The sequence below is a fragment of the Petaurus breviceps genome, unplaced genomic scaffold (assembly GCF_028583685.1).
Source record: "Petaurus breviceps papuanus isolate PSGF00001 unplaced genomic scaffold, PetGlider_PUasm1.0 90602, whole genome shotgun sequence".
Taxonomy (NCBI): Eukaryota; Metazoa; Chordata; class Mammalia; order Diprotodontia; family Petauridae; genus Petaurus; species Petaurus breviceps.
In genome coordinates, this window is record NW_027187283.1 from 7567270 (window position 1) to 7591063 (window position 23794).

A 23794-nucleotide genomic window follows, 5' to 3' on the forward strand; every position below is an offset into this window, starting at 1 on the left:
CTGTCCCACTGCTTCTACACTTAACAGATGTATCCGCTCTCCTTCTTGCTCAAGGCCTTATCTCTGCAACTTAACTGGGGTTAGCATTTCTTATCAGCAGAAGTTACCTTAACCTTCCTAGACTCAGATGCAGATACTGTACACTGTTGGAGATTATCTCTGAAACCAGTTAGCCACAGGGTTCACTGCTTGCAGTGGGACTATCCTGGAGATGTTTATTCTTCACAAGGAACCAGCCTCAGTCCTGGGAATTTTCTTTGAAGCTTCTGTAATTGTCCCAAGAGGACCACTGTTCTGCTCCAACTCTTGTTTATTTTTAGTGCTCTATGTTCACACTGAGGCATTATTTTGTCTTGTTTGTAGAGGAAATCTGGAAAGCTTAGAATTTTCTGACTTTCTTTGCCATCTTCCCAGGATCCTCCTTGAATTCCTTTTTCTTATGTGCTTTCCATTTCCATTAAGAAAAAAAAGGACAAAGAGATTGTAAAGAATCATGAGAAAGAGAAAGTAAGGGAGGAAAAATGAATTATTCTTAAAGAAAAAAATAATTCAATACAAAAATGTTTAAGGAAAATGGCCTAAAGATTCAAATAATAACATGCACCTATATTGTTTAAATTATGGAATGTTGATGAAAATGACAAAGATGGACAAAAGATCACTGAATGTTTAGAGCTAAGTAACATATATTACTCTTTCCAAAGAGGAGGGAGCTGTACCATCTCAAAAGGAAACAGTTTATTCTTCATAATGATGATATAAATGCAATGTCTTTATAAGATGAGAAATAATATATTAAGGATCAGAAGAAAAAGAGATGTAAATATCCATGTTTGGTGACTAAAACATTAGAAGTGCTTGGGAAATCAACTTGATATTGGTATCAAAAACTTGTGACCAGGACATAAAAGATATGTGGTTAAAACCTGCTAAACCTGGCAAGTAATGGGTTCTTTGAATCATGTGAGCACAAGTAAACTGTGAGAAGAAACTTAGAGAACATTGATAAAGATAACAAAGTTAAGAAACTGAAGACTCTAGGCCACAAGTGATGCTTTCCTGAATGGTTTCTGGTTGAAAAGACTTGAAGTCATGCTACATATATGGGTTAATTAAAAAAAGTAGAGATGTTTAACCTAGAGAATGGAAGAATAAGGAAACAGGGACTAAAGTATTTGAAGGTGGTTTAGGATTTTTTGGTTTGGGGCTTTTGGTTTTTATTCCTTTGTTGTTTTTCTGTTTGGCCCCAGGAGGCAAAAATACAAAATTAACAGAAATGTGTAGAAAGTATAAAGATTCAAATTTAGATTTCTTTAAGGAAACAATTGTTTAATAATTAGAGCTATCCAATATTAGAATGGGTTGTCTTTGGAGTGGGTCTCCTATCATGTGAAACTTTTTAAATTTTTTTTTCAAATTTATTTACTTTTGGTTTATAACATTCAGTTCCACAAGTTTTTGAGTTTCATATTCCCTCCCCCTCGCTCTCCTCCCCTCTCCCCCCACATGGAAGCATTCAATACAAAATAGTTTCTACATATAGTTTCACATTAAATATCAGTCAAGTTGTAAATAAGTATTATAACCAAAGGAATGAACAAGAAAGAAGACACACAAAAAAGAGAGAGAGCAAGTAGTTTGCTTCAATCAGCACCCAGACTCCATAATTGTATCTCATAGCCTTTTCCACCATGAGTCCTTTGGAGTTGTCTTATAAGCTTGTATTGCTGAGAAGAATCTAGCCTATCAGAATTAGTCATCACAGATAAAATGTGTCCTGTAATTGTGTAGACTGTTCTGATTCTGCTCCCCTCACTGAGCAACAGTTTATATAAGTCTCTCCAGTTTATTATGAAGTCCTTCTGTTTATCACTTCTTATAACATGATAGTATTCCATTACGTTCATACACCAAAACTTGTTTAACTATTGCCCAATTGATGGACATCTTCTTTATTTCCAATTCTTTGCCACCACAAAAAGAGCTGCAACAAATATTTTTGTACATATGGGTCCTCCTCCCACTTCTTTGATCTCTTTGGGATACAGTCCTAAAAGTGGAATTGACATTTTTATAGTCCTTTGGGCATAATTCCAAATTGCTCTCCAGAATGGTTAGATCTATTCACAACTCCACCAACAATGCATTAATGTTCCAATTTTCCCACGTCTTTTCCAGTATTTATCATTTTAGCCAATCCAACTGGTGAGATGTGGTACCTAAGAGTTGTTGTTACTTGCATTTCTCTTACCAATCATGATTTAGAGCATTTTTTCATATACTGCAAGACCATCAGAGAAGCAGGAATCTTAGGAAAGACAAAGGCCCTATTCTCATAGAATTTACTGTGTTTCTTATGTCATATAACACATACTTATACAATTATACAAATGTACATCTATAATACATACATACAGAACACACATGTGTATATATGTATATGTGTGTATACACATACATACACCCACAATAATCCACTAAAAAAACATTTATTAATTGCCTCCTCATGTGTCAGGAAATGTGTTAACTCCCTAGGATAAAAAGGGCCACCTAGCCACCCCAATATAGTAGATTTTTAAAGACAAAAAAACCTTAATTTAAATTGTGTTCTAAATACTATTTCAGCAACACCCAATCTGATATTTGTTATCACCCTTATAATCTAGTTCTCCATTAAGCTTCTTTATTCACTGCACATATACATGAACATGGAAGGACAGAATTATTGCCTACATTTTCCCCCCAAACCCATATATATGTGTGGTCTTTCCTATTGCAAACTATTGCTTAGTAGTCAAAATTATATTGCATTTTCTTTTTCTCTTGCAAATATACAGTGTCTTCTAATTAGAAAATTGGACTAATTGATATCTAAGAATTCTTTAAACTCTACATTCTACACTCCTTCTGGCTTAAATGGGTATAAGTGGTTCTTTTAAATTTATTTTGCTATTTAAATATGGGTATAATCATCCTGATAATGGAATAAGCATATAATTGAATTCATTATTTCAAAAAACAGAAGTCAAGGAGAAAAGGCATTGCTTATGGAACAAGTGGCTATTTGTAATAAGGAAGCTTTTATGTGCATGCATTTTGAAAAAATATTTTGTTATACAGAAGCACATTTTTTATTATCAGAAAATCATTGGGGCAGAACCCTTTCAAAATATAACTCTTCTTTGGGTCATGCTGAGAGATTTTCATACCTTTTCAAATAGAATTGGCAATGAAAAGAAATCATTAAAAATATATGGCTGTAGTAACAGGGAACTAGAGACAAAGTCATCCATTACTATGTTGCTCCCTAGGAGAGATGATGAAAAGCAAGCACCTTGACATGCTGTGGGCTGCACCTGGCCTTTTGCGGGACATTGCTATTAATGGATTGTCCAATTGTTCTATTGTTTACAAGGAGGCAGGGTTTTTGTGAATTGAATTTTATATAATTGATTTGGCCACAATGGAGACAGGTGGAGAAGGGGAATTGTTATACAAGCTATCATATATCAGAGTCTAATTGAAGTTCATCATTTTGACATTGTTGAATGAAGACTTTTCACTAGTTTAAATGTTTTAATTAATTTGTGATCAATATATTAATGCAACTTTTAGGAGGTAATAATTGAGAATTCTCTTGAAAAAGTTATTGAAAAAAATCACAGTTGATATATTTTAGTTAAAATCATAATGCTACTGAATCAAATTCCCTGACTTTAGTGTTCATGAATCATTATTTCAAAAATCGTACATCTGACATTGAAGAATAACTTTTTTTTTTCTTTTCAGGAAAGCTGAAACATACACCAGGTCTTAAAAGAAAAACGATTATAAGGTATATTGATTTGAATTTACAAAGTGTCTTTAAGTTTTGCAAAGAAAAGTTTGCCAGACTAGTTTGGGAAAATTATACTTGAAAAAAATTCCTCTGAAGTTAATGTATTTTAAGCAAATTACTGAGATAATTAGTTTTGTGATTCTCTTTTAATTATGTCCTTATCAATAAAAACCACAAAAAATTCCACATATATAGAAGGAAAACATAATTCTACATGAAACAATTACCTTCTAATATGTATTTTTTTAAAACTGTATATTCACTTTAGCAGTATATTCAAAGAGATGTATTTATATAGCCTTTGGATTTTATTTTTTTTCTACGCACTTTAAATGTTTATTCTCCTTTATTAAAACATCTCTATCTCTACTCACTAATTCAAATCAACCTTTAAATAACAAGTGAATATAGTACAGCAAATGAATACAACAATCAGATAATTTTTAGAAGGTATTATAAACTGTCTCTGATCTATCATTCCACTGCTAACAAGCAGAAGGCATGTAATTTCCCACCATTTGAATTCATGACTGGTTGTTATTTTGATCAGCTTCTTCCAATCCTTCACAGTGGTTTTCAATGACATTTTTGTGTTTATCAAGTAAATCATTCTTCTTGTTTTGTTCTTTTCACACTAAACCAGTTCGTGGAAGTCTTTCCATTTTTTTTCTTAAAATTTCATATTTTCCTTTTCTTACTGTCCAAGGTATTTAATTATCTTCATATACAATAATTTATGGACTCTGCCCTGAAGTTAACATACATGTCCTTCATTTATAGTTCTTTATTTTAAAATTCTGCATAAATATTTTGGTATGTTTGACATCATTAATACATACAGATATTAATCATATTTCTGGGTCAAAGATATGCATAGTTTAATGACTATTGGGATATCTTTGAAAATTATTATCCAGAATGGTGCAAACTATTCATAACTCCATAACTCAAAAAAAAAACCATTAGATACTGACTTCTTATATCACCTTTCCAATAATTGCCAATAATACATTTTGTAAATATTTTCTGATATGAGCTAAAAGCTCAAAGATGAATTAATTTGTATTTACTTGACTATTATTGATTTGGAGCATTCAATTATTCCAAAGTCAGTTAGGAGATATTTTCTATATACTGCAAGACCATCAGAGAAGCAGAAATCTTAGGCAGGACAAAGGCCCTATTCTCATAGAATTTACTATCTTTCTTATGTCATATAACACATACATAAATTATACAAATGTACATATATAATACATACACACAGAAACACATATGTGCATATATGTATATGTGTGTATACACACACATACACCCACAATAATCCACCAAAAAGACATTTATTAATTGCCTCCTCTTATATGTCAGGAAATGTGTTAACTCCCTAGGATATAAAGGGGCAAAATATAATTTCTGACCTCAGGGAGCTTACAATCAAATGGAAGACACAACACACAAACAGTATATACAAACAAGCTACATGCAGTGTAAATGGGAAACAATTAAGAGGGAGAAAGCAATATAAATAAGATGGCTTGGAAAAAATTTAACATAAAAGAGGGAATTTTAATTGAGACTTAAAGGAAGTCAGGAAAGTCAGTGGCTAGAGTTGAGGAGGAAAAGATTTCCAGGCATTGGAAACAACCAAAGAAAATACTCAAAACTTAGAGATAGAATGTCTTTTTCATAGCATAGTAATATGTCACTGGATTAAAGAGTACATGAGAGATTTTAACCTTAGGGAATCAGTTTGGTAGCTGAATGGAGGAAGAAATTGAATGGAAAGAGATTTGAAGCAGGCTTCCCATCAGCAGCTATTGTAAAAGTTCAGTATGAGGTAATAAGTGTCTGACAGAGTGGTGGCAGTGTCAGAGCATAGAAGGGATGATATTCAAGAAAGGATGCAAAGGTAAAATTTACAAGTCTTGCCAATGTATTGTATACTGGTAAAAGATATTAAACAGAGAGATCAAGGAGTCAAGGATGAAAACTAAGTTGGTAAACTGAGGCAGTTTAAAGGGTAGGGTTAGGAAGATAGGAAGTAGAGAGAGCTTGGGGGTAAAAATAATGAGTTCTGTATTTGAAATGTTTAGTTTTAAATGTCTACTGGGCATTCAGTATTTGATGTCTGAGAGGTAATTAGCAATTTGAGTTTGGATATAAGCAGATAAATGGGAGGAGAATAGGTAATTTTGTGCTTCATTAGCATAGAAATTACTACTGATGAGATAGAGAGGAAACAGATAAATACTCATAGTGGGCCAACAAAAAAAATGAAAAAAAAATGAAAGGCTAAACATTGTGACATAGGAAGGAGTCGTGTACATCCAATGTATCCAAAACTTCAGCAACAATAGCTTCCAGACTATATATGTCCACAAAATGCAAGAGTGAGGAAGAATGTAGAAGCTTGCAGCAAACAAAAATCAAAATCCAGAAACAGAGAATGAAGATGTGAGTAAACATAAGAAAATGTAAATACAATGGAGAAATATTCTGAGTTAAGAGAAGTACAAGAAGTAAAGACAATGAAATTAATAGCATCTCCAATAACTACAAATTGAACCTGGGGGGGGGGGGGGGAGATTGACTTGGTTAAAAGGATGGCTACAAGAAATAAAGTAAATCATAATAAAAGGAAATTACCAATAAAGTTAGAGGATCTAAGTGGGAAAATAGGAAGGGAAAGATATTGCCTAGGAAAGAAGGTAGTAAATGTACTGAAGGTAGTGGAAGCTTTAAAAAAGAGAATGGAAAAAAAAATAGAGCTCAGTGATTCCATAACTCAACAGGAAATATCAGAACAAAGCCAAAGGACAAAAAAATAGAACATGTATGATTTCTATTATCAGCAATAACTGAGTGGTGGCTGCTTCAGACCTCCTGGCCTAATGATTGTAGGGGGACCAAGCGACCAGTCTGAGGGGTAATCGCTTTTGCTTTAACCTGCTTGGATCTGGATTACTGTCTTCAGAGTAGGTGCTGGGGTGTGTGAAAAGGTGCCAGAGCCTGTAGGGATTTCAGAGAAGGCACCCAACTAATATCTCTTGCAGCTGTAAAAACACCAGTGATTTGGGACAAAGCTCTCCTCTCTTGAGGCAGAATTCTACTGTGGCAAAAAGCTCAAAAGTCAAGTAATAGAGTGGCAACATGAGCAAGAAAAGGAAGCAAAGCAAGAACACAATACAAATTTGGATTCCTTTTTTGGGGACAAATAGGATCAAAGCATGGAACAAGAGGAAGACAACAAAGTCAGAACTCTTGCACCAAAAGCTTCAAAAAAATATGAATTGGTTACAGGCCATAGAGGAGCTTAAGAAGGATATTGAAAAACAAATAAGAGAAGTGGAGGAAAAATTGGGAAGAAAAATGAGAATGATGTGAGAAAATCAGAAAAAGAGATTCAACACACTGTCTGTAGAAATAACACCTTAAAAAATAAACTAACTCAAATGCCAAAAGAGCCTCAAAAAGGCAATGAGGACTAAAATGCCTTAAAAAGCTGAATTTGCCAGATGGCAAAAGAATCTCAAATGCTCACTGAAGAGAATAATTACTTCAGAATTAGATTGGAGCAAATGAAAGCTAGTGACTTTATGAGAAATCAAGATACTAATAAACAGATTAAAACAAGTGAAAAGAAAATAGAAGGCAATGTGAAATATCTCATTGGAAAAACCACTGACCTAGAAAGTAGATCCAGGAGTGATAACTTAAATATTATTGCACTACCTGAAAGCCATGATTAAAAAAAAACCTAGAAATCATCCTTAAAGAAATTCTCAAGGGAAATTACCCTGATATTTTAGAACCAGATAGCAAAATAGAGGTTGAAAGTATTCACCTATCATTTCCTGGAAAAAGATCCCAAGAAGAAAACTCCTAGAAATATTATAACCATATTCCAGTTTTCCTAAATCAAGGAGAAAATATTACAAGCAGCCAAGAAGAAACGATTTGAATATTGTGGGAACACAATCAGAATAACACAGGATCTATCACCTTCTACACTGAAGGATAGAAGTGCTTGGAACATGATATTCTGGAGGTCAAAATAGCTGGGCTTAAAACCAAGAATCACCTACCCAGCAACAATGAGTATCTTGTTTCAGGGGAAAATATGGTCATTCAATGAAATAGATGACTTTCAAGCTTTCTTGATGAAAAAAAAATAGAGTTGAATAGAAAATTTGACATTCAGATACAAGAAGCAAGAGAAGCATGAGAAAGTAAACAGGGAAAAGAAATCATAAGGAACTTATCAAAGTTAAACTATTTACATTCCTACATAGAAAAGTGATAATTGTAACATATGAAACTTCTCTCAGTATGAGGATAGGTAAAGGGAATATAAATGTGTGTGTGTATGTCTATATAGGAGGGTGTATAGGCATTAAATATATATGGGAGTATGTGCATATATGTGTACAGGTATACATAGGCAGAGAGGACAGGATCAATTGAATAGGAATGGATGATACTTAAAAGGTGAAATTGAGAGGTGAGAGAGCAATATAATGAGAGGAGATGGGGAGAGCATGAATGGGGTAAACTATCTCATAAGGAAGAGGCAAGGGAAAACTTGTAATAGAGGGAAAGAACACCTAGGGCAAAGAGAATGGGTCAAACTTATTCTTATTGAATTTGGCTTAAGGAAGAAATGGCATACACACTAAATATGGTACCTCACCCTACAGGAGAGTAGGGGGGAAGGAGTTGAGAGGGGGGATGATGGAGGGCAGGGCAGGTTGTGGCAGAGGGTAGTTACAAGCACACACTTTTGAAAAGGGACAGAGTCAAAGTAGAAAATATAACAAATGGGGGAAAGGATAGGATGGAGGGAAATATACTCAGTCTTTCACAATATATCCACTATGAAAATGATTTGTGTAGCTACACACATACAACCTATATTGAAATGCTTATCTTCCCAGATAGGGTGGGTGATGAGGGAGGAATGGAAAAAATCTGGAATTCAAAGTTTTAAAATCAAATATTTTAAAAAATATATTATTATTATCATTACATGCAACTGGGAAATATGATATTAACATATTCAGGGATGGAGATTCATCTTGTCCTACTGGCAAGTCAGAGGGGGAATGGGGGAGAATATAGGAGAGAGCAGATTGGTGGAGGGGATATACATTGAGATCGCTGTTTTGGGGTTGTGGTTGTTACGGGAAAGGCCATGAGAAAATTTGTCACACAAAATCTTTTGGAAATGAGTGACGTAAACTAAAAATAAACATAAAATTAATTTAAAAAATAAATCCAAACTTAAAAACACTCAAGGTTGCTTGCAGAAAGAAAGTTGAAATATGAAGGAACCAATCATTATCATAACCAATTAAATGATGCTAGCAGTACTCTAAAGAGTAAAATCTCGAATATGATTTTCCAGTCAAAAGAAAAAAATATGTTTATAACTAAGAATGACAATAAAAATTTCAAAATATGTGAAAATATAAAATTTAAAAAAGAAAGTCAAAATCCATTGACTATTCAATGACAAAATGTTCCATATCACTAATATAAAAGTAATACAAATTGAAGCAATAATCAATTTCCAAGAGATGATTTATTATGTTTCATAAATTTCCATTGTTAAATCCTGGAAGACTTGATCTAAAGTCCTAGTTTTTAAAATACTGATTTTTTGACCATGTACAAGTTATTTATCCTCTCAGTTGTAGATGTTTTATTAAGATTTTGATTTGCAGGTAAAGCATCAATTTGCTCTTCATATTGAGTTTATTTCATAAGTGTATGGGAAACTTACTCCTTTAATTAGTTGGCCAAACATGAAACTAAACTGGTGGATCTAACTTTTTAGGTTCTATAGTGCATCTTGCAAAACAACAATTGCACAGGAAGTTTTCGTTTTGTTTTGTTTTTTCATTATTAAAGCTGTATTCATTTGCATTAACCCTTGTATCTGGAAAAATTATAGTGGGTCTCACAGGCTTCAATAAACATTGTTAATGTTATCTGGCTTTATATAATTAATCCACATAAATAGTCCTCACCCTGTTGAGTAATATCTCTATTGTCAGGTCATAGCAGGTGTGAATTTCATAGCTTTGAAAGCAACTACCAAATACTTGTCATGTTTCAAATAATATATTTATGTGCTTTCTTTTTCTTAGGAGTTTAAATTCAAAAGAACACAAGGAAACACAGCATGGGTATAACTAATACAGTAGAGTAGCATCATTTAACTTAAGCAAATAAAAATATACATGATTGATGAGAGAGGACAATTTAAATACTCCTAGTGATTCCACCTACCATTTCATTATATAACCAATCTTACAATTGGACTTGTGAAGCCACTGTTAACCCAGCCATTCTCACTTTCTGTAATATGGAGTGAGCAGTTCCATCATTAATGATAATAGAATATCTTCTTTATCATATCTATAGAATCTGTTGATAAAACCTAGGCTCTTGGACATAAAGAGAACAGTCTTCTTGGTTTTCTTATCATTCTTATCAGTTAGAATACTTATTTTTGCATTGCCTTTAACATGCTTATATTCTTCCTTGCCTTACACTGAAATAAGAAGAAATAAGGATCCTGTTCTTATCAAACTTATTTGTTAAAGCCCTTTCAAGACTATTTTTACCCTAATCATTAATTTCCCAGATATCTGTGATTTTCTTTTTTCTACTTCCTTCCACTTGAAGTCATGCCTCTTTACTATCTCCTTATCAATAGTTTCATCAAGTATCATGAAAAATGAAATTTACATTCACTTATTTCCATAGTAACAATCTCAAAGCAATCATTGGCCCTCAAAGAAGATGGTCTGCTTTTGAAAATCATTATACATATGATATACTTTCAACATATTATATTTACTTTATGGTAGGTAAAGGGATTTCCATGGGTAAGTATACTTACTACTTTTTTCCCAATATAACCCCTACATAATGTATTATTCTTCTATATACTGCATTTAAAAATCAAACAATTTGTATTTATTCTAACCTGTATTAAATAATATAAATCATTATATTTAAATTTTATATAATGCCTGAAGAAATGAACAAGAATTTCCATTTCATTTCATCTCCTAATACACTCCCCCAAAATACAATTTTTATATCCTTTTAAAAATTTTTTACTTTATTTCTGCTCTCAATGGAAGTTATATGATCAATTGTATTTATATATCCAGAATATTTCCCCCAAAATCATCATATTTTCAGGGTTCTGGTGTAGTTCACTATCACCTTTTTATGAAGTGCATAAATATACCTTAATTTATCATAACTTTTTGAAAATTTAACTTTTATTAAATAATTGTCTAAGTGCTTATAGAAAAATGGCCCAATAGTGCCTTAATCAAGAAATAGTTGATCACTTGCCAAAAAAAAGTAATGTCTAAAGACAACATCATTATGGAATACAAACTAATATGAAGGAAAACCCACTAACATGGTAGAAGATAAGCAACATCACTTTATAAACAACAGCAAAAGAGCACAAATAATGGACTGGTCACAAAATTATACTTAATTCTTCTCTAAAGTCCTTGTGGTTAAATTAATTTCCAAGTATTGTTGATTGTGTTGACATAACATCTTTCATATATTTCCCCTTCTCTCCACTCATAGTTACCATCTTAACTCAGATACCCTTTGTCTCTTGCCGACATGTTTGTAACTGACTTTTAATAGTGTTCCTATTTCCAATTCCCCATCTGTTCTAATTCATCATTCATGTAGATAACAAAATAATTTTTCAAAACAAAGGATGTACCATATGGTATACCAAAAGGAACATCATAATCCACATGTGGTTTTGCCAGTATAAAATAGAGAGGAGACATTATTTCTTTAAAAATATATGCCTTACTTAATGCACTTTTAAATTTCTTGAATAATTTCAGTTTCCATATTACACCACTGACTTATTGAGTTTACACTCTGTTAAGACCCTCCAGACTTTTGTTAGATACACTATCTTGTCACAATTTATTGTATATGTGAAGTTTTTTCTCTATTAAATTTAATTTTATTAGGTTTAACACAAATTACAATCCTCTGGATCTTAATATTGGTTATTAGCTATCCCTTCCAGTTCTTTGTATATTGATTTCATTACTATGTCATATCACTCTTTATTCAAATCAATGATAAAACATGTTAAATAATACAAGGCCAACCACAAATACCTTGGTTCCTTTGCTGAATAACTCTCTCCCATTAAAACTTAAGCTTTGGGCCAGTCATTCAAGAACTTCTGAGTCCAACCAATTTTCCCATGATCTAGTCTCTATCTTTATATCTTTTTTTATAAGATGAGCAACAGAAATTTATTAAACACTCAAGAAAATTTTAGTAAATTATATTCATAACATCTCTGATCAATCAGTTAAGTGATACTCTCAAAAAAAGTGAAATTAATTCCCCAGTGTCTGTATTTAGGAAATCCATATTTGATCTTTATAAACATAATTTCCTTTTCAAAATGTACATTAATCATCACTTTGATAAAAATTTTAAATTTTTTGTAGGAATTTAAAAGCAATTTTACTAAGTTATATTTATATTCAGATATTGTACATATATTCAGACCTATTTCCTTTTTTGGAAAACTGGGAAAGCATTTCTCTTTTCCAATTCTGCAATACCTTTTTAGTTCTCCAAGGCCTTTCTCCCCAAATTCTAATACTTTTATTCAATTATAAAAAGTTGTTAGTTTATGTCATTTATTTATACAATTTTCTTTGAATTCCTCTTAAAAGGTGAAAAGAATAAATATTTTCCATTTACACAATGCTTTATAGCTTGCAAGTTCCACATATATTTTCCAAGAATAACTGAAATATCTCCCTTAAATTACTTTATTAAACTCATAATTGTAAAATCCAGTGGTGTTTTCTCTAACTATATTCTCAAGAGTTGATAATAATAACCATAACCAAAATGTGTTAAAAGTATATTTCATTTTTATGTTACAAATATTTATAATTCTTTCCTTTTCTCTCCTTTCCTCCTCCAATAGGGTCATCATTTAAAAAAAAAGAATAAAATGGGGGAAGTGAGGAAATAGTTCAGCTCCCTAGGATGAGAGTACATCTATTTTACATACCCTTAATCTCATATTTGTACAAAAGGAATGGTGGTTCCCTGTCATATCTCTTCTTTGGGGCCAAGTTTTGTCATTATTCTGTAACTGATTTCCACTTTGATTATTTGTTTTTGCTTTTTATACAACTTCTATTGTTATATTCTTTATATATAATTTTCCTGACTCTTTACTTTATTTTCCATCATTTCATGCCTCTCCATGTTTCTCTATATTTATCATATCATTAAATATTCCAACAGAGTAATATTATGTTGCAATCACTTAAAACAATTTATCAGTTATTCCTCCACAATTGAGGGATATAATGACTGAATAGTGGTATGTGCTTGTGATGGAATACTGCTGTGCTATAGGAAATGTGGAGCTCAGTTATTTTAGAAAAACATGAAAGACTTGAAGAATATAATGAAGAATAAAATGAGCAGAAAGAAAAGAACATTTTATATAGTAACAGCAATATTGTTTTACCAATGATCAAGCAAATAAATTATGTTTTATTATTATAAATATCCAAATTAACTATATAGTACAAATGGAGAAAGACACTATCTGCATCTAGGGAAAGAATTGATGAATAGAATTATGTATGGAACAATTTTACATACCTATGCCATATATACATACATATCTCTGGAAGTGGGGGAGGGGAAGAAAAAAAGAAATTTACATGATAATTTTGTTGTATATTTGAAGGGAATAGCAAGTTGTGCATAGTAGATTTGCAGTTTAATGTGAAATCTTTTTATTGTACTATGTTATGGAAATGCTTGTCTACTATGCACAACTTGTTATGCCTTTAAAATATACAATAAAATTATCCAAAAAAATAATTTCTTTTTTTCCTTCCCTCCCCCACCTTCCCTAGAGATAGCTACCAATTGACCCACCCAAATAGTTACATGACATTTACACACACATACAAATATGTGAGTGAATAAATATATTTTAAAATGTTCTCTACATGCTTCTACTTGTTATTTCTCTCTCTGGATGTAGATAGTACCCTTCTTTATAAAGCATTTATATTCACATCCAGTTCTGAAAACAATATTGGTATTAATATATACAATGTTCTCTTGGTTCTGTCATTTCACTCTTCATAATTTTCTTTTATATGGGATCTTTCTTTTTAACACTGATTTCTTTGGTATATCAAGTAAGCATCAGGGTCATTGTGTCAAAGGTTAAGGAAATTTTATACACTTTCTAATTTTATGCTTGAATTGTTTTCAGGAATATTTGGACCAATTAATAGATTTTCCAATAGAATATTAGCATTATTTTGAGCCCCTATGTATTCCTGTTTGATATTGACTATTGCCATCTTTAGTTATATTTTCCAATTTGCTATTTTACTTTGTATTTCTCTTTTCCTTATTGATTTTGAATAATCTCATATACTTATTTTTGTTTTGAAAACATTTATATATATGCATATGTATGTGTATATACACACACAGAGAAACACACACATATGTACGTGTGTGTGTGTGTGTGTGTGTGTGTGTGCTCTTTGGACCCCTATGCAAGATTTGATTGAAAATCACTGGAATTTTTCCATAAAGCTTGATCATATCCACTCATGTTACTTTGACCATAGTAGCCTCCTCTGTAATCCTCACTCAGCTTCTGGCTAGATAGACCCTGTAATTGAACTGGTTTGACAAACCCATGCCTTCTAGCATCTGGTTACCATAAGCACTACCACTTTTTCCTACTACAAATTTCAAGAAGAGTTCTACATATCCATACTACATATTTGCTTTGTCTTTTGTTATAGCTGCCATAACATCTTCATGAGTAGCAAATTCAACATCTATTTCTCCAGTCAGTCTCCCATCACATCCAATTTCAATGTATACTTGAACAGGGTTGAGTAGTGATAAAAAATTGTAATTATCATTCTCAATAGCTCTTTAAGGTAATGTTCTCATGTGCACACAATGGCTCTTGAACTTTAGAAAGTAGATACACCATCTCCATATCTATGATCAGGTATTCCTGAAAAATAGTAGCTGAGGTCCTTTCCAAATCTATTCAACCCAACCCAAACCATCATTATATCCATTGTACTTATCATAGCCTCCAGACGCTCCATCATAATTACCTTGCCTCATCCTTTTAAATCCAGCTCCTCTACAATGCTTATAGCCTCTGCCAGTCTTAGACCTGTCATAAGGACCTGGCTACTGTGTAGCCATTAGCTTTTGAGGAGGATCATAATGAGGATTAACTTCTGTCATACTGTTATAGAAGATTTCAATGTACCTGTGCCCTATCTTTCTTTGTGATTCTTTAGAACCTATCCAGTCATTTCCTGTGAAGCCAACTACATTAAGGCCTCCCTTGTACTCTTCGCCTGGAAGTGCACTGGCAATGTTATCCCATTTGTCACGATTTTCAACCCTGGAAAAACTAAAAATTCTTTATTGCTACAGTCAAATGGGAGTTCTCTGAAGCACACAAAGCCATCATAGGCAGTGTCAGGACTATTTGGACCAGCATGCTTCAACACCCAATCTATTACAACATTGTTTGACTTGAATACATCAACATATCTGTTTCCTTGTGGAGCCAAGCATGAGCAGCTTTCCAGAGGACTGCTGCTGTGAATAGCTTTCAAGGTTCTGATTATACAGTATAGTTAATTTTCTATTTATTCAGTAATAAATTAAGGCAAAACATTCACAGAAAATAAAATACAGCATTTTCAATGGTATGGCTTAACAACTTATCACTAAAGAGGCCACATTGTTTTCACCAAAGTGGTCACATAGTTTTAAAAAAAAGTACATTAATTTAGTAACTCAATCATTCTTAAGGAGGCAAGCCTCCTTAATTGGCACAAAGTACAGAGGTCAAAAGTTTTGCAACCCAAGGTCATATTTGTCTTAATCTCTTCAATCAAAAAGTCTTCTTTCTTCTTGATTGGAGATTAGTTTCCAGTCATCCTTATTTAGTAAGTTCCTCTTCCATGGTCCCAGCTCCTGGCTGAATCTATCCCACTGTCACCTGAGTTCAAAAGCAGACATCTCTTAGTTCTTTGTCCAACCACTTGTGAAGTTCCTTGTCTAGTTCTCATTCCACACTGAAGTTCACATTGTCTGGTCCACCTGAAGTCCTTCACAGTTTCTGTTCCTCAGAATACAAATCTTAACAAAGGCACAATAACATTCATGCACATTGCTGGCATCCTCATCAATTCACTTTCTGCCTGTGAAATCAACTCAGACTTACCAACAAGGTCTGAGAACTCAACACAGCTCAGCATTATAGTACCAGTCCTCTGAAATCATCAACAAGACCCTCCGTTATGATTTCTGTTACCATACAAGAAAATCCTTTCAGAACTTCTGAACCAGCAGCAAGTTTCCAGGGCTTCTGTAACAACAGCACTGGACTCTAAGAGCAGATGGATCTGACAAAGTAATACCAAAACAGAGAGACAAAGTACCAACACCACAGCCATGCCTCCTCCCAATTCCCCTCTCTTCTAATTTCTCAGTGTTCAATTATTAGTTCATTTCTCAGTTCTCATTTCAAGTTTCAGTTGTGCTTTGTTCTAAGTACAGTTCTCAGTTCTCTTCTCTCTGGAGGAGTAGCATCCCAGCCTCCTGAAGCTTCCTTAATCCAATTATGGCCTCTCTTAGCTTAGGCTTTTCTTTATATGTGGTATTAGCTCCTCCCTGTTCATCCCCTTCCTGTTACATTAACAAGTCCATCCCACTGTGGGGTTCCCAAATTCTGGGTGTTAATACTTGACACAATTGTTAACTTGGAAATAAGTGCTAAGTACCTGTTAGATTGCCAATGCAAGGAGATATTCAATTTCCATTACTATTACAGTCCCATGGTCCCTCTGTCATTTTTCAGTGTCTATTTGACTTCATCTTCTGCCTCAAGTTAAAAAAAATGCTCCACTTGGTCTTCCTTCTTGGGTATAGATGAAATTAATGTCTGATGCACCATTTTGAATTTTGAATTCTGAGAATAAGCATAAGGCTTTGTGAACAGAGGAGAACCAAGGCAAGCCCTGCACCTTCACCAAGAAGCCATCTCCACCTTCAGTGTTCAGTATCATGTTGTTGTGGTGGCTCAATACTTCACTTTGGCATGGCTGTGAAAAAAAAAACTCTTCTTTTTTAATGGTATAACCATTAATATTTAGAACTCATGAACAATTTCAGAAGATTAAGGTACTTAATATAAAATTCCAGTCTAAACTTACATTTTGACAAACTTCTTTCTATTTTTATCAGCAATTGTTAAAGTCTCTAAATAACAGATGTTCCTGAATTAATCAAACCCTTAGTTATGGATGTCCATTGGTTCTAATTCTTCTTTATCTACTCTATTCCACTGATCTACATTTCATTTTTCAGCCAATACTAAATAGATTTTATAACTATGACTTTATGTTGTAATTTGAGGCCTGCTATTCCCATCTAGTTTCCACTTTTTTTGTTGTTGATCATTTTCCTTGAGACTCTGGAAATTTATTCCTAAAAATGTACTATTTAAAGTTAGCATAATAAAATATGTCCTTTGTAGATTTATTATATAACAAAGAAAATCTGTAACTTTATTTAAACTTCCAGGAACCAAGATGGGGGAATAAACAATAAGTGGTCCCACCCTCCCTTCTTGACTTTGAAAAACCCAGAGAATATTGCCACAGTAAAAATCCTGGAATAGAAGAGTCAGCAGAAATAATGGGGTATGACAGGCTTTTAGCTTGGGAGGATAGGGGGATTAAGGGAAAATATTCCTGAAGGGGAACAGTACAGGACAGGAGTAATCCCAGCAAGCCAGGAGCAAGCCCCACTTCAGTGGACCATCGGAAGATCTGGAGTTGCAGGGTCGTGGAACCAGCAAGTGCCAACATCAGGACCACCACTGTGCCTTCATACACCGAAGGAACCAGAAAACACCAGTGTCGACGGGCATCCACTGGCAGCTGAACCTACCTGTACTCTAGCACAGCCCTAGTGTGGAGGAGACCTCCAGTGACAAGATCACACATCCCCTAAAGCTCATGCCATGAGCTTCAGTGTAGCCCTGGGGAAACACACAAAACTGCACCTGGCCCCAGCACACAGCAGCCAGTTCAAGCACAACACCAGATAAGTTACAGCATTATATAACTTTCAGCTGCCAGAACCAGAGGCCATAGAAAAAAAAAACATGTAACCAGGACCCTAGCCCCCAGAACAATAAGTGTGGGACATTGGCCGCTTTGCACAAGTAGGAGAGATCTACTTTAAAAGCCAGGAAAAAAGCAACCACTATGAGGAAAGAGTAAATTAGAAAAGCAAAGACCATAGATTTTTACTATGGGGACAGGGAAGAGCAAGATACAAATCCAGAAGGATTTTATTGATTGAAACTATACCCACATCTGAAACCTCAAAAGTGAATATGAACTGTTCTCAAGTACAAAAAAACAGTCTTGGAAGAACTTAGGAAGGATTTTAAAGGTCAAATTGGAGATGTAGAAGAAAAATGGATCGATTCTTTTAAAAATACAATTGACAAAACAAAAAAAAATCACTTAAGATAACAACTCCTTAAAAAGTAAAATTAGCCAAGTGGATAAGAAGGTACAAAACCTAAATGGAGAAAATAACTTCTTAAAAAGTAAAATTGACAAAATGGAAAAGATACAAATGCTAACATAAGAAAATTTCTTCAAAATTAGAATTGTGTAAACAGAAGTTGATGACTCTATAATGCATAAGAATCAGCCAAAAAATGAAAAGATTGAAAAAGTAACATAAAACATAAAATATGTCATTGGAAAAACAATTGATCTGAAAACTAAATCCAGAAGAAATAATCTAGGAATTACTGGTCTGGACAGTATCTTCCAAGCAATCATCCAGGAAAAATTCCCAGAGGTTGAAGAACCACAGGATAAAATCATCATTGAAAAAATCCATTGATTATCTCTTGAAAGAGATCCCAAATTGAAAATGCCAAGGAATATTGTAGCCAAATTCCAGAATTATCAAGTCAAGAAGAATATACAGCAAGCAGCCAGAAAGAAACAATTCAAATATTGTGGAACTGCAGTCAGGATCACACAGGAGCTTGAAATTTTTGCATTAATTATCAGAGGGACTAAGATATGATATCCCATAAAGCAAAGGCACTTGGACTACAACCAAGGATCAGCTACGCAACAAATTTGAGCATAATCTTTAAGGCAAGGAGATGGAAATTCAATGAAATAAGGGACTTCCAGACCTTCCTAATGAAAATTCAAGAGGCCAATGGGAAATTTGATCTTCAAATGCAAGACTTAAGAGAGGCAAAGAAAGATAAACATGAATATATATATATATATATACACATGTATATACATACACACATTTATATATATATATATATATATATTGTGCATGTATTATGTGTATATAAATTCATGTATGTGTATATTGTCTGTGCATGTATACATACACAGAAAAAACATATATGCATTACACATGCATGTATATGTGTATACTTATGCATACAAGCTATATGTGTATATATATTTGTGTGTGTATGCACTATTCATTAAGGGCAAACTGTTTACATCCCTATGTGAGAAGATGATACTTGTAAATCTGAAGAATTTTATCTTTACTATGACATTTAAAAGGGATAGACATAGACAGAGGGTGTTGGTATAAATTAACTGATGTAATGATAAAAAAAAGAGGTACAATGGGATTGCAATGGGAGAAGAGGAAATGAAGAGGCAGAAAAAGGTAAATTATGTCATATGAAGAGGCACAAAATCATATTATAATAGAGGGAAAGAAGGGAGAGAGATGAGCATTGTTTGAGTTTTACTCTTATCAGATTTGATTCAAGGAGGGAATAATATATTCAGTTAAGTATAGAAACATAACTTGTCCTACAGGCAGGAGGAGGGGAAATGGGAAAGAAAAGGGAGGGGATGGTTAGAAGTAAAGGAAGAAGTACTAAAGGAAAAAAAGGAAAGAAAAGGGAGTGAGGTTGACAGAAAGGAGGCAAGATTGAGGGAGGTGGTGGTCAAAAGTAAATTTTTGAGGAAGGTAAGGAAGAAGGGAGAAATAAAAGAATAAATGGGAAAGAATGGAATGGAGAAAAAGACACAGATAGTACTCATAACTGTAAATGTGAATGCAATAATCTTTCCCATCAAATAGAAGTGTATAGCAAAATAGATTAAAAACTATAATCCTATAATAGGTTGTTTACAAGAAACACATATGAAACAGGGGAACTCACACACCAGAAAGTTCTTAGAGGAGAAGTTAAGGTAGTTATAGGAAGAAATAGACAGCAAAACTATACTAGTGGGGGACCCCAACCTCCCCCTCTCTGAACTTGACAAATCACTTCGAAATTAAGAAGAACAAAATTAAGGAGGTGAATAGAATTTTAGAAAAGGCAGATAGCTGAATGGTGAAAGAAAGGAATACACCTTTTCCTCAGTGGTGCATGGCACATACATAAAAATTGACCATGGACTATAGCATAAAGTCTCACAATCCAATGAAGAAATGCAGAAATATTAAATACATCCTTTTCAATCATGATGCAATAAAATATATATGTAATAAAGGGTAATGGAAAGATAGACTAAACATTTATCAGAAACTAAATAATCTAATCCTAAGGAATGAGTGTGTCAAACTACAAATCATAATAACACTCAACAACTTCATTCAAAAAAATGACAATAATGAGAAAACATACCAAAACTTATGGGATGCAGCAAAAGCAGTTCTTAGGAAAAGTTTCATGACTTTGAAGACTTACATGGACAAAATAGAGAAAGAGAAGATCAATGAATTAGGCATGCAACTAAAAAGTATAAAAAGAAACATGTAAATATCCTCAATTAAATACCAAATTAGAAATACTAAAAACTAAAGGAGAGAGTAATAAAATTGAAATTAATAAAACTATTAAACTAATAAATAAAACTAAGAGCTGGTTTTTGTGGGAAAAAATGATAAAATTTACAAACCTTTGGTAATATTGATTTTAATATAAGAAAGAAGAAAAACAAATTACTAATTCCAAAAATGAAAAAGGTGAATTCATTACCAATGGAGAGAAAATTAAAGCAATAATTAGGAATTATTTTGCCCAAATGTATGATCATAAATTTGACAATCTTAGTGAAATGGATATTTACAAAAATATAAATTGCCCAGATTAAGAGAAGAGAAAGTAAAATACTTACATATCCCCCTCTCAGAAAAAAAAAATGAACAAACCATCAGTGAACTCAGTAGGAAAAATTCTCCAGCATCAGATGGATTTACAAGGGAATTTTTATCAAGCAGTTAATGAATGAATTATTCCAATACCATGTGGACTATTTCGAGAAATTGTTGAAGGAGAAGTCCTACCAAATTCTTTTTATGATGCCAATATAGTACTGTTAGTTAATATGGTACTGGGAAGAGCCAAAACAGAGAAAGAAAATTCTAGAAAAATTTTCCTAATGAATGTAGATGCAAAAATTTTAAATGAAATATTAGCAAAAACATTACAGCAACTTATCATGAGAATAATATATTAGATTGTGTAGGATTTATGCCAGGAATGCAGTACTAGTGCAATATTAGGAAAACTACATGCGTAATTGATAATATCAGCAACAAACTTACCAGATACCATATAATTATCTCACTAGACGCAGACAAAGCTTTTGACAAAATATAACACCTATCTTTATTGAAATAACTAAAAAGCATAAAGATAAATATGGCCTACTTTAAAATGTTAGGTAGCATCTATATAAAATTTTCAGCAAGCATTATACATGATGGGGATAAGATAAATGAACTTCCAATAAGTGAAACAAGGACATCAATTATCACCACTGTTATACAATATAGTATTAGAAATGTTAGCTTTAACTGGGGCATAGAGATCCACCATGCCCTAATAGAAAGTCAGAGGAGGGATGGGGAAGCCATAAAAGAGAGCAGATTGAGGGAGGGGATATTCAGCAGGATCGCTGTTTTGGGGTGGTGGGTAGGGGGGAAATGGGAAGAAAATCTGTAACTCAAAATCTTGTGGAAATTAATGTTGTAAACTAAGATAGATAGATAGATAAAATTTTAAAAAGATATGTTAGCTTCAGCAATAAGAGAAGAAAAAAAGAAATTAAAGGAATTAGAATAGGCAAAGATGAAATTAATTTTTCACTCTTTGAAGATGATACAATGATATGCTTAGAGAATCAAGTAAAAATCTACTTGAATTAATAAACCACTTAATCTGATTTTCAAGTTATAAAATAAACCCACATAAATAATTGGCATGTCTATTTATTACCAGCAAAGCCCAACAACAAGAGAGAGAAAAACAAATTCCATTTAAGGTTATTATAGACATAATTAAATATTTAAGATTCTAACTGCCAAAACAAACTCAGAAACTATATGAACACAATTACAAAATAATTTTCACCCAAATAAAGTCAGATCTAAATAATTGGAAAAACAAGTTGATCAGAAGTAGGACAAGCTACTATAACAAAATTCACAATTCTACATAAATTGATTTACTTATTCAGTGCCATACCAAACAACCTACCAAAAAATAATTTTATGGAGCTGAAAAAAAAATACTATCAAATTTCCTCTGGAAGAACAAAAGGGTATCAGAATATCAAGAGAATTAATGAAAAGAAATGCTAGGAAAGGTGGCCTAGCCATACCAGATCTTAAATTGTATTATAAGGCATCAATCATCAAAACTAATTGGTACTGGCTAAGAAATAAAGGGGGTTTCCCCCCACCCCTACAGTGGTGGGAAGCTCTAGCCCAGCTTGGCCTGGCCCAGTCATGCCTCTGCCCCACAAGCAGCCCCGAAGCCAGCCCGAACTAGAGTGGTGGCAGCGCCTGGAGTAGAAGTGGCATCAGCAAGACCAGCAGAGGTAGCAGCTGCAGCAAATCAAGCCCTTTTATCAAAAACCTATTCCTGCACTTATCAAGGAAGATGAGACCAAACCAGAAGATTGCATACCAGACATAGTAGGCAATGAAGATGCCAGAGAATTTCTGGCTCATGCTCCAAATAAAGGACTCTGGATCCCCCCTGGGGAGAGAAGTGAAGGCTATGCAATGCTGACACTGTAAAGGTAGGGAAACCATACAGAACAGGTGACAAAGAACATTCATTCTTTATCAAAGGCAATCAGAAAATAAACTAATTTAGGCTAGCACATGAAGACCCTATGTGTGACATTATAAGGGAGAATAAACATCATGAAAAAAGATGTGAGGATACAACAACTAAAGAAGTTACTAGCGGATTTTACCTCAGATGAAGATGGCAGTACTTCCAGTTCCTCAGAATGAAAGGAGAAGCAGAAGAGAAAGAAAAAGGAGAAACATAAGAAAAGGAAAAAGGAGAAACATAAGAAAAGGGAAAAGGAGAAGGAGAAGGAAAAAAGAGACAAATCTAAGTCAAATGAGAGTACACACTCTGATTAAAAATAATTTTCCTTTAAACCACCTTGTTTCTCCAGAATTGTGGCTGAATATTTTAGGTACTCGTGGAGAAGTAGCCACAAAAGGGTCTCAATTGACAGAAAAAGGAACCAAGAAATGTCTCCTTAGCATCACTTCTGTGACATTTTGCTCTTGCTACCAATACTGATGAATTCAACATGATGTTGAATTGCTCATATGCCATATTCTCATTGTTATCTTCCTTGATAACTGTACTTTGTGATAATTTTTTGAAGAAAATTAAGCATAAGTTATGAAGACATTCTAGATATTTCCAAAATAGATTCTCCCATAAAAGCAGAGGGTTGGTGGTGCTGTAGGCTGACTTACTTGAAAATTCTAGATCTT

At 33.4% G+C, this 23794-nt stretch overlaps 2 pseudogenes; one reads left to right on the top strand and one right to left on the bottom strand.

Moving 5' to 3' along the window:
• Positions 1 to 14462: 14462 nt before the first annotated feature.
• LOC138142730 (heterogeneous nuclear ribonucleoprotein H-like) lies at positions 14463 to 17022 on the bottom strand (annotated as a pseudogene).
• A 5755-nt stretch (positions 17023 to 22777) lies between these two features.
• On the top strand, positions 22778 to 23428 carry LOC138142731 (retinitis pigmentosa 9 protein pseudogene; annotated as a pseudogene).
• Positions 23429 to 23794: the final 366 nt, after the last annotated feature.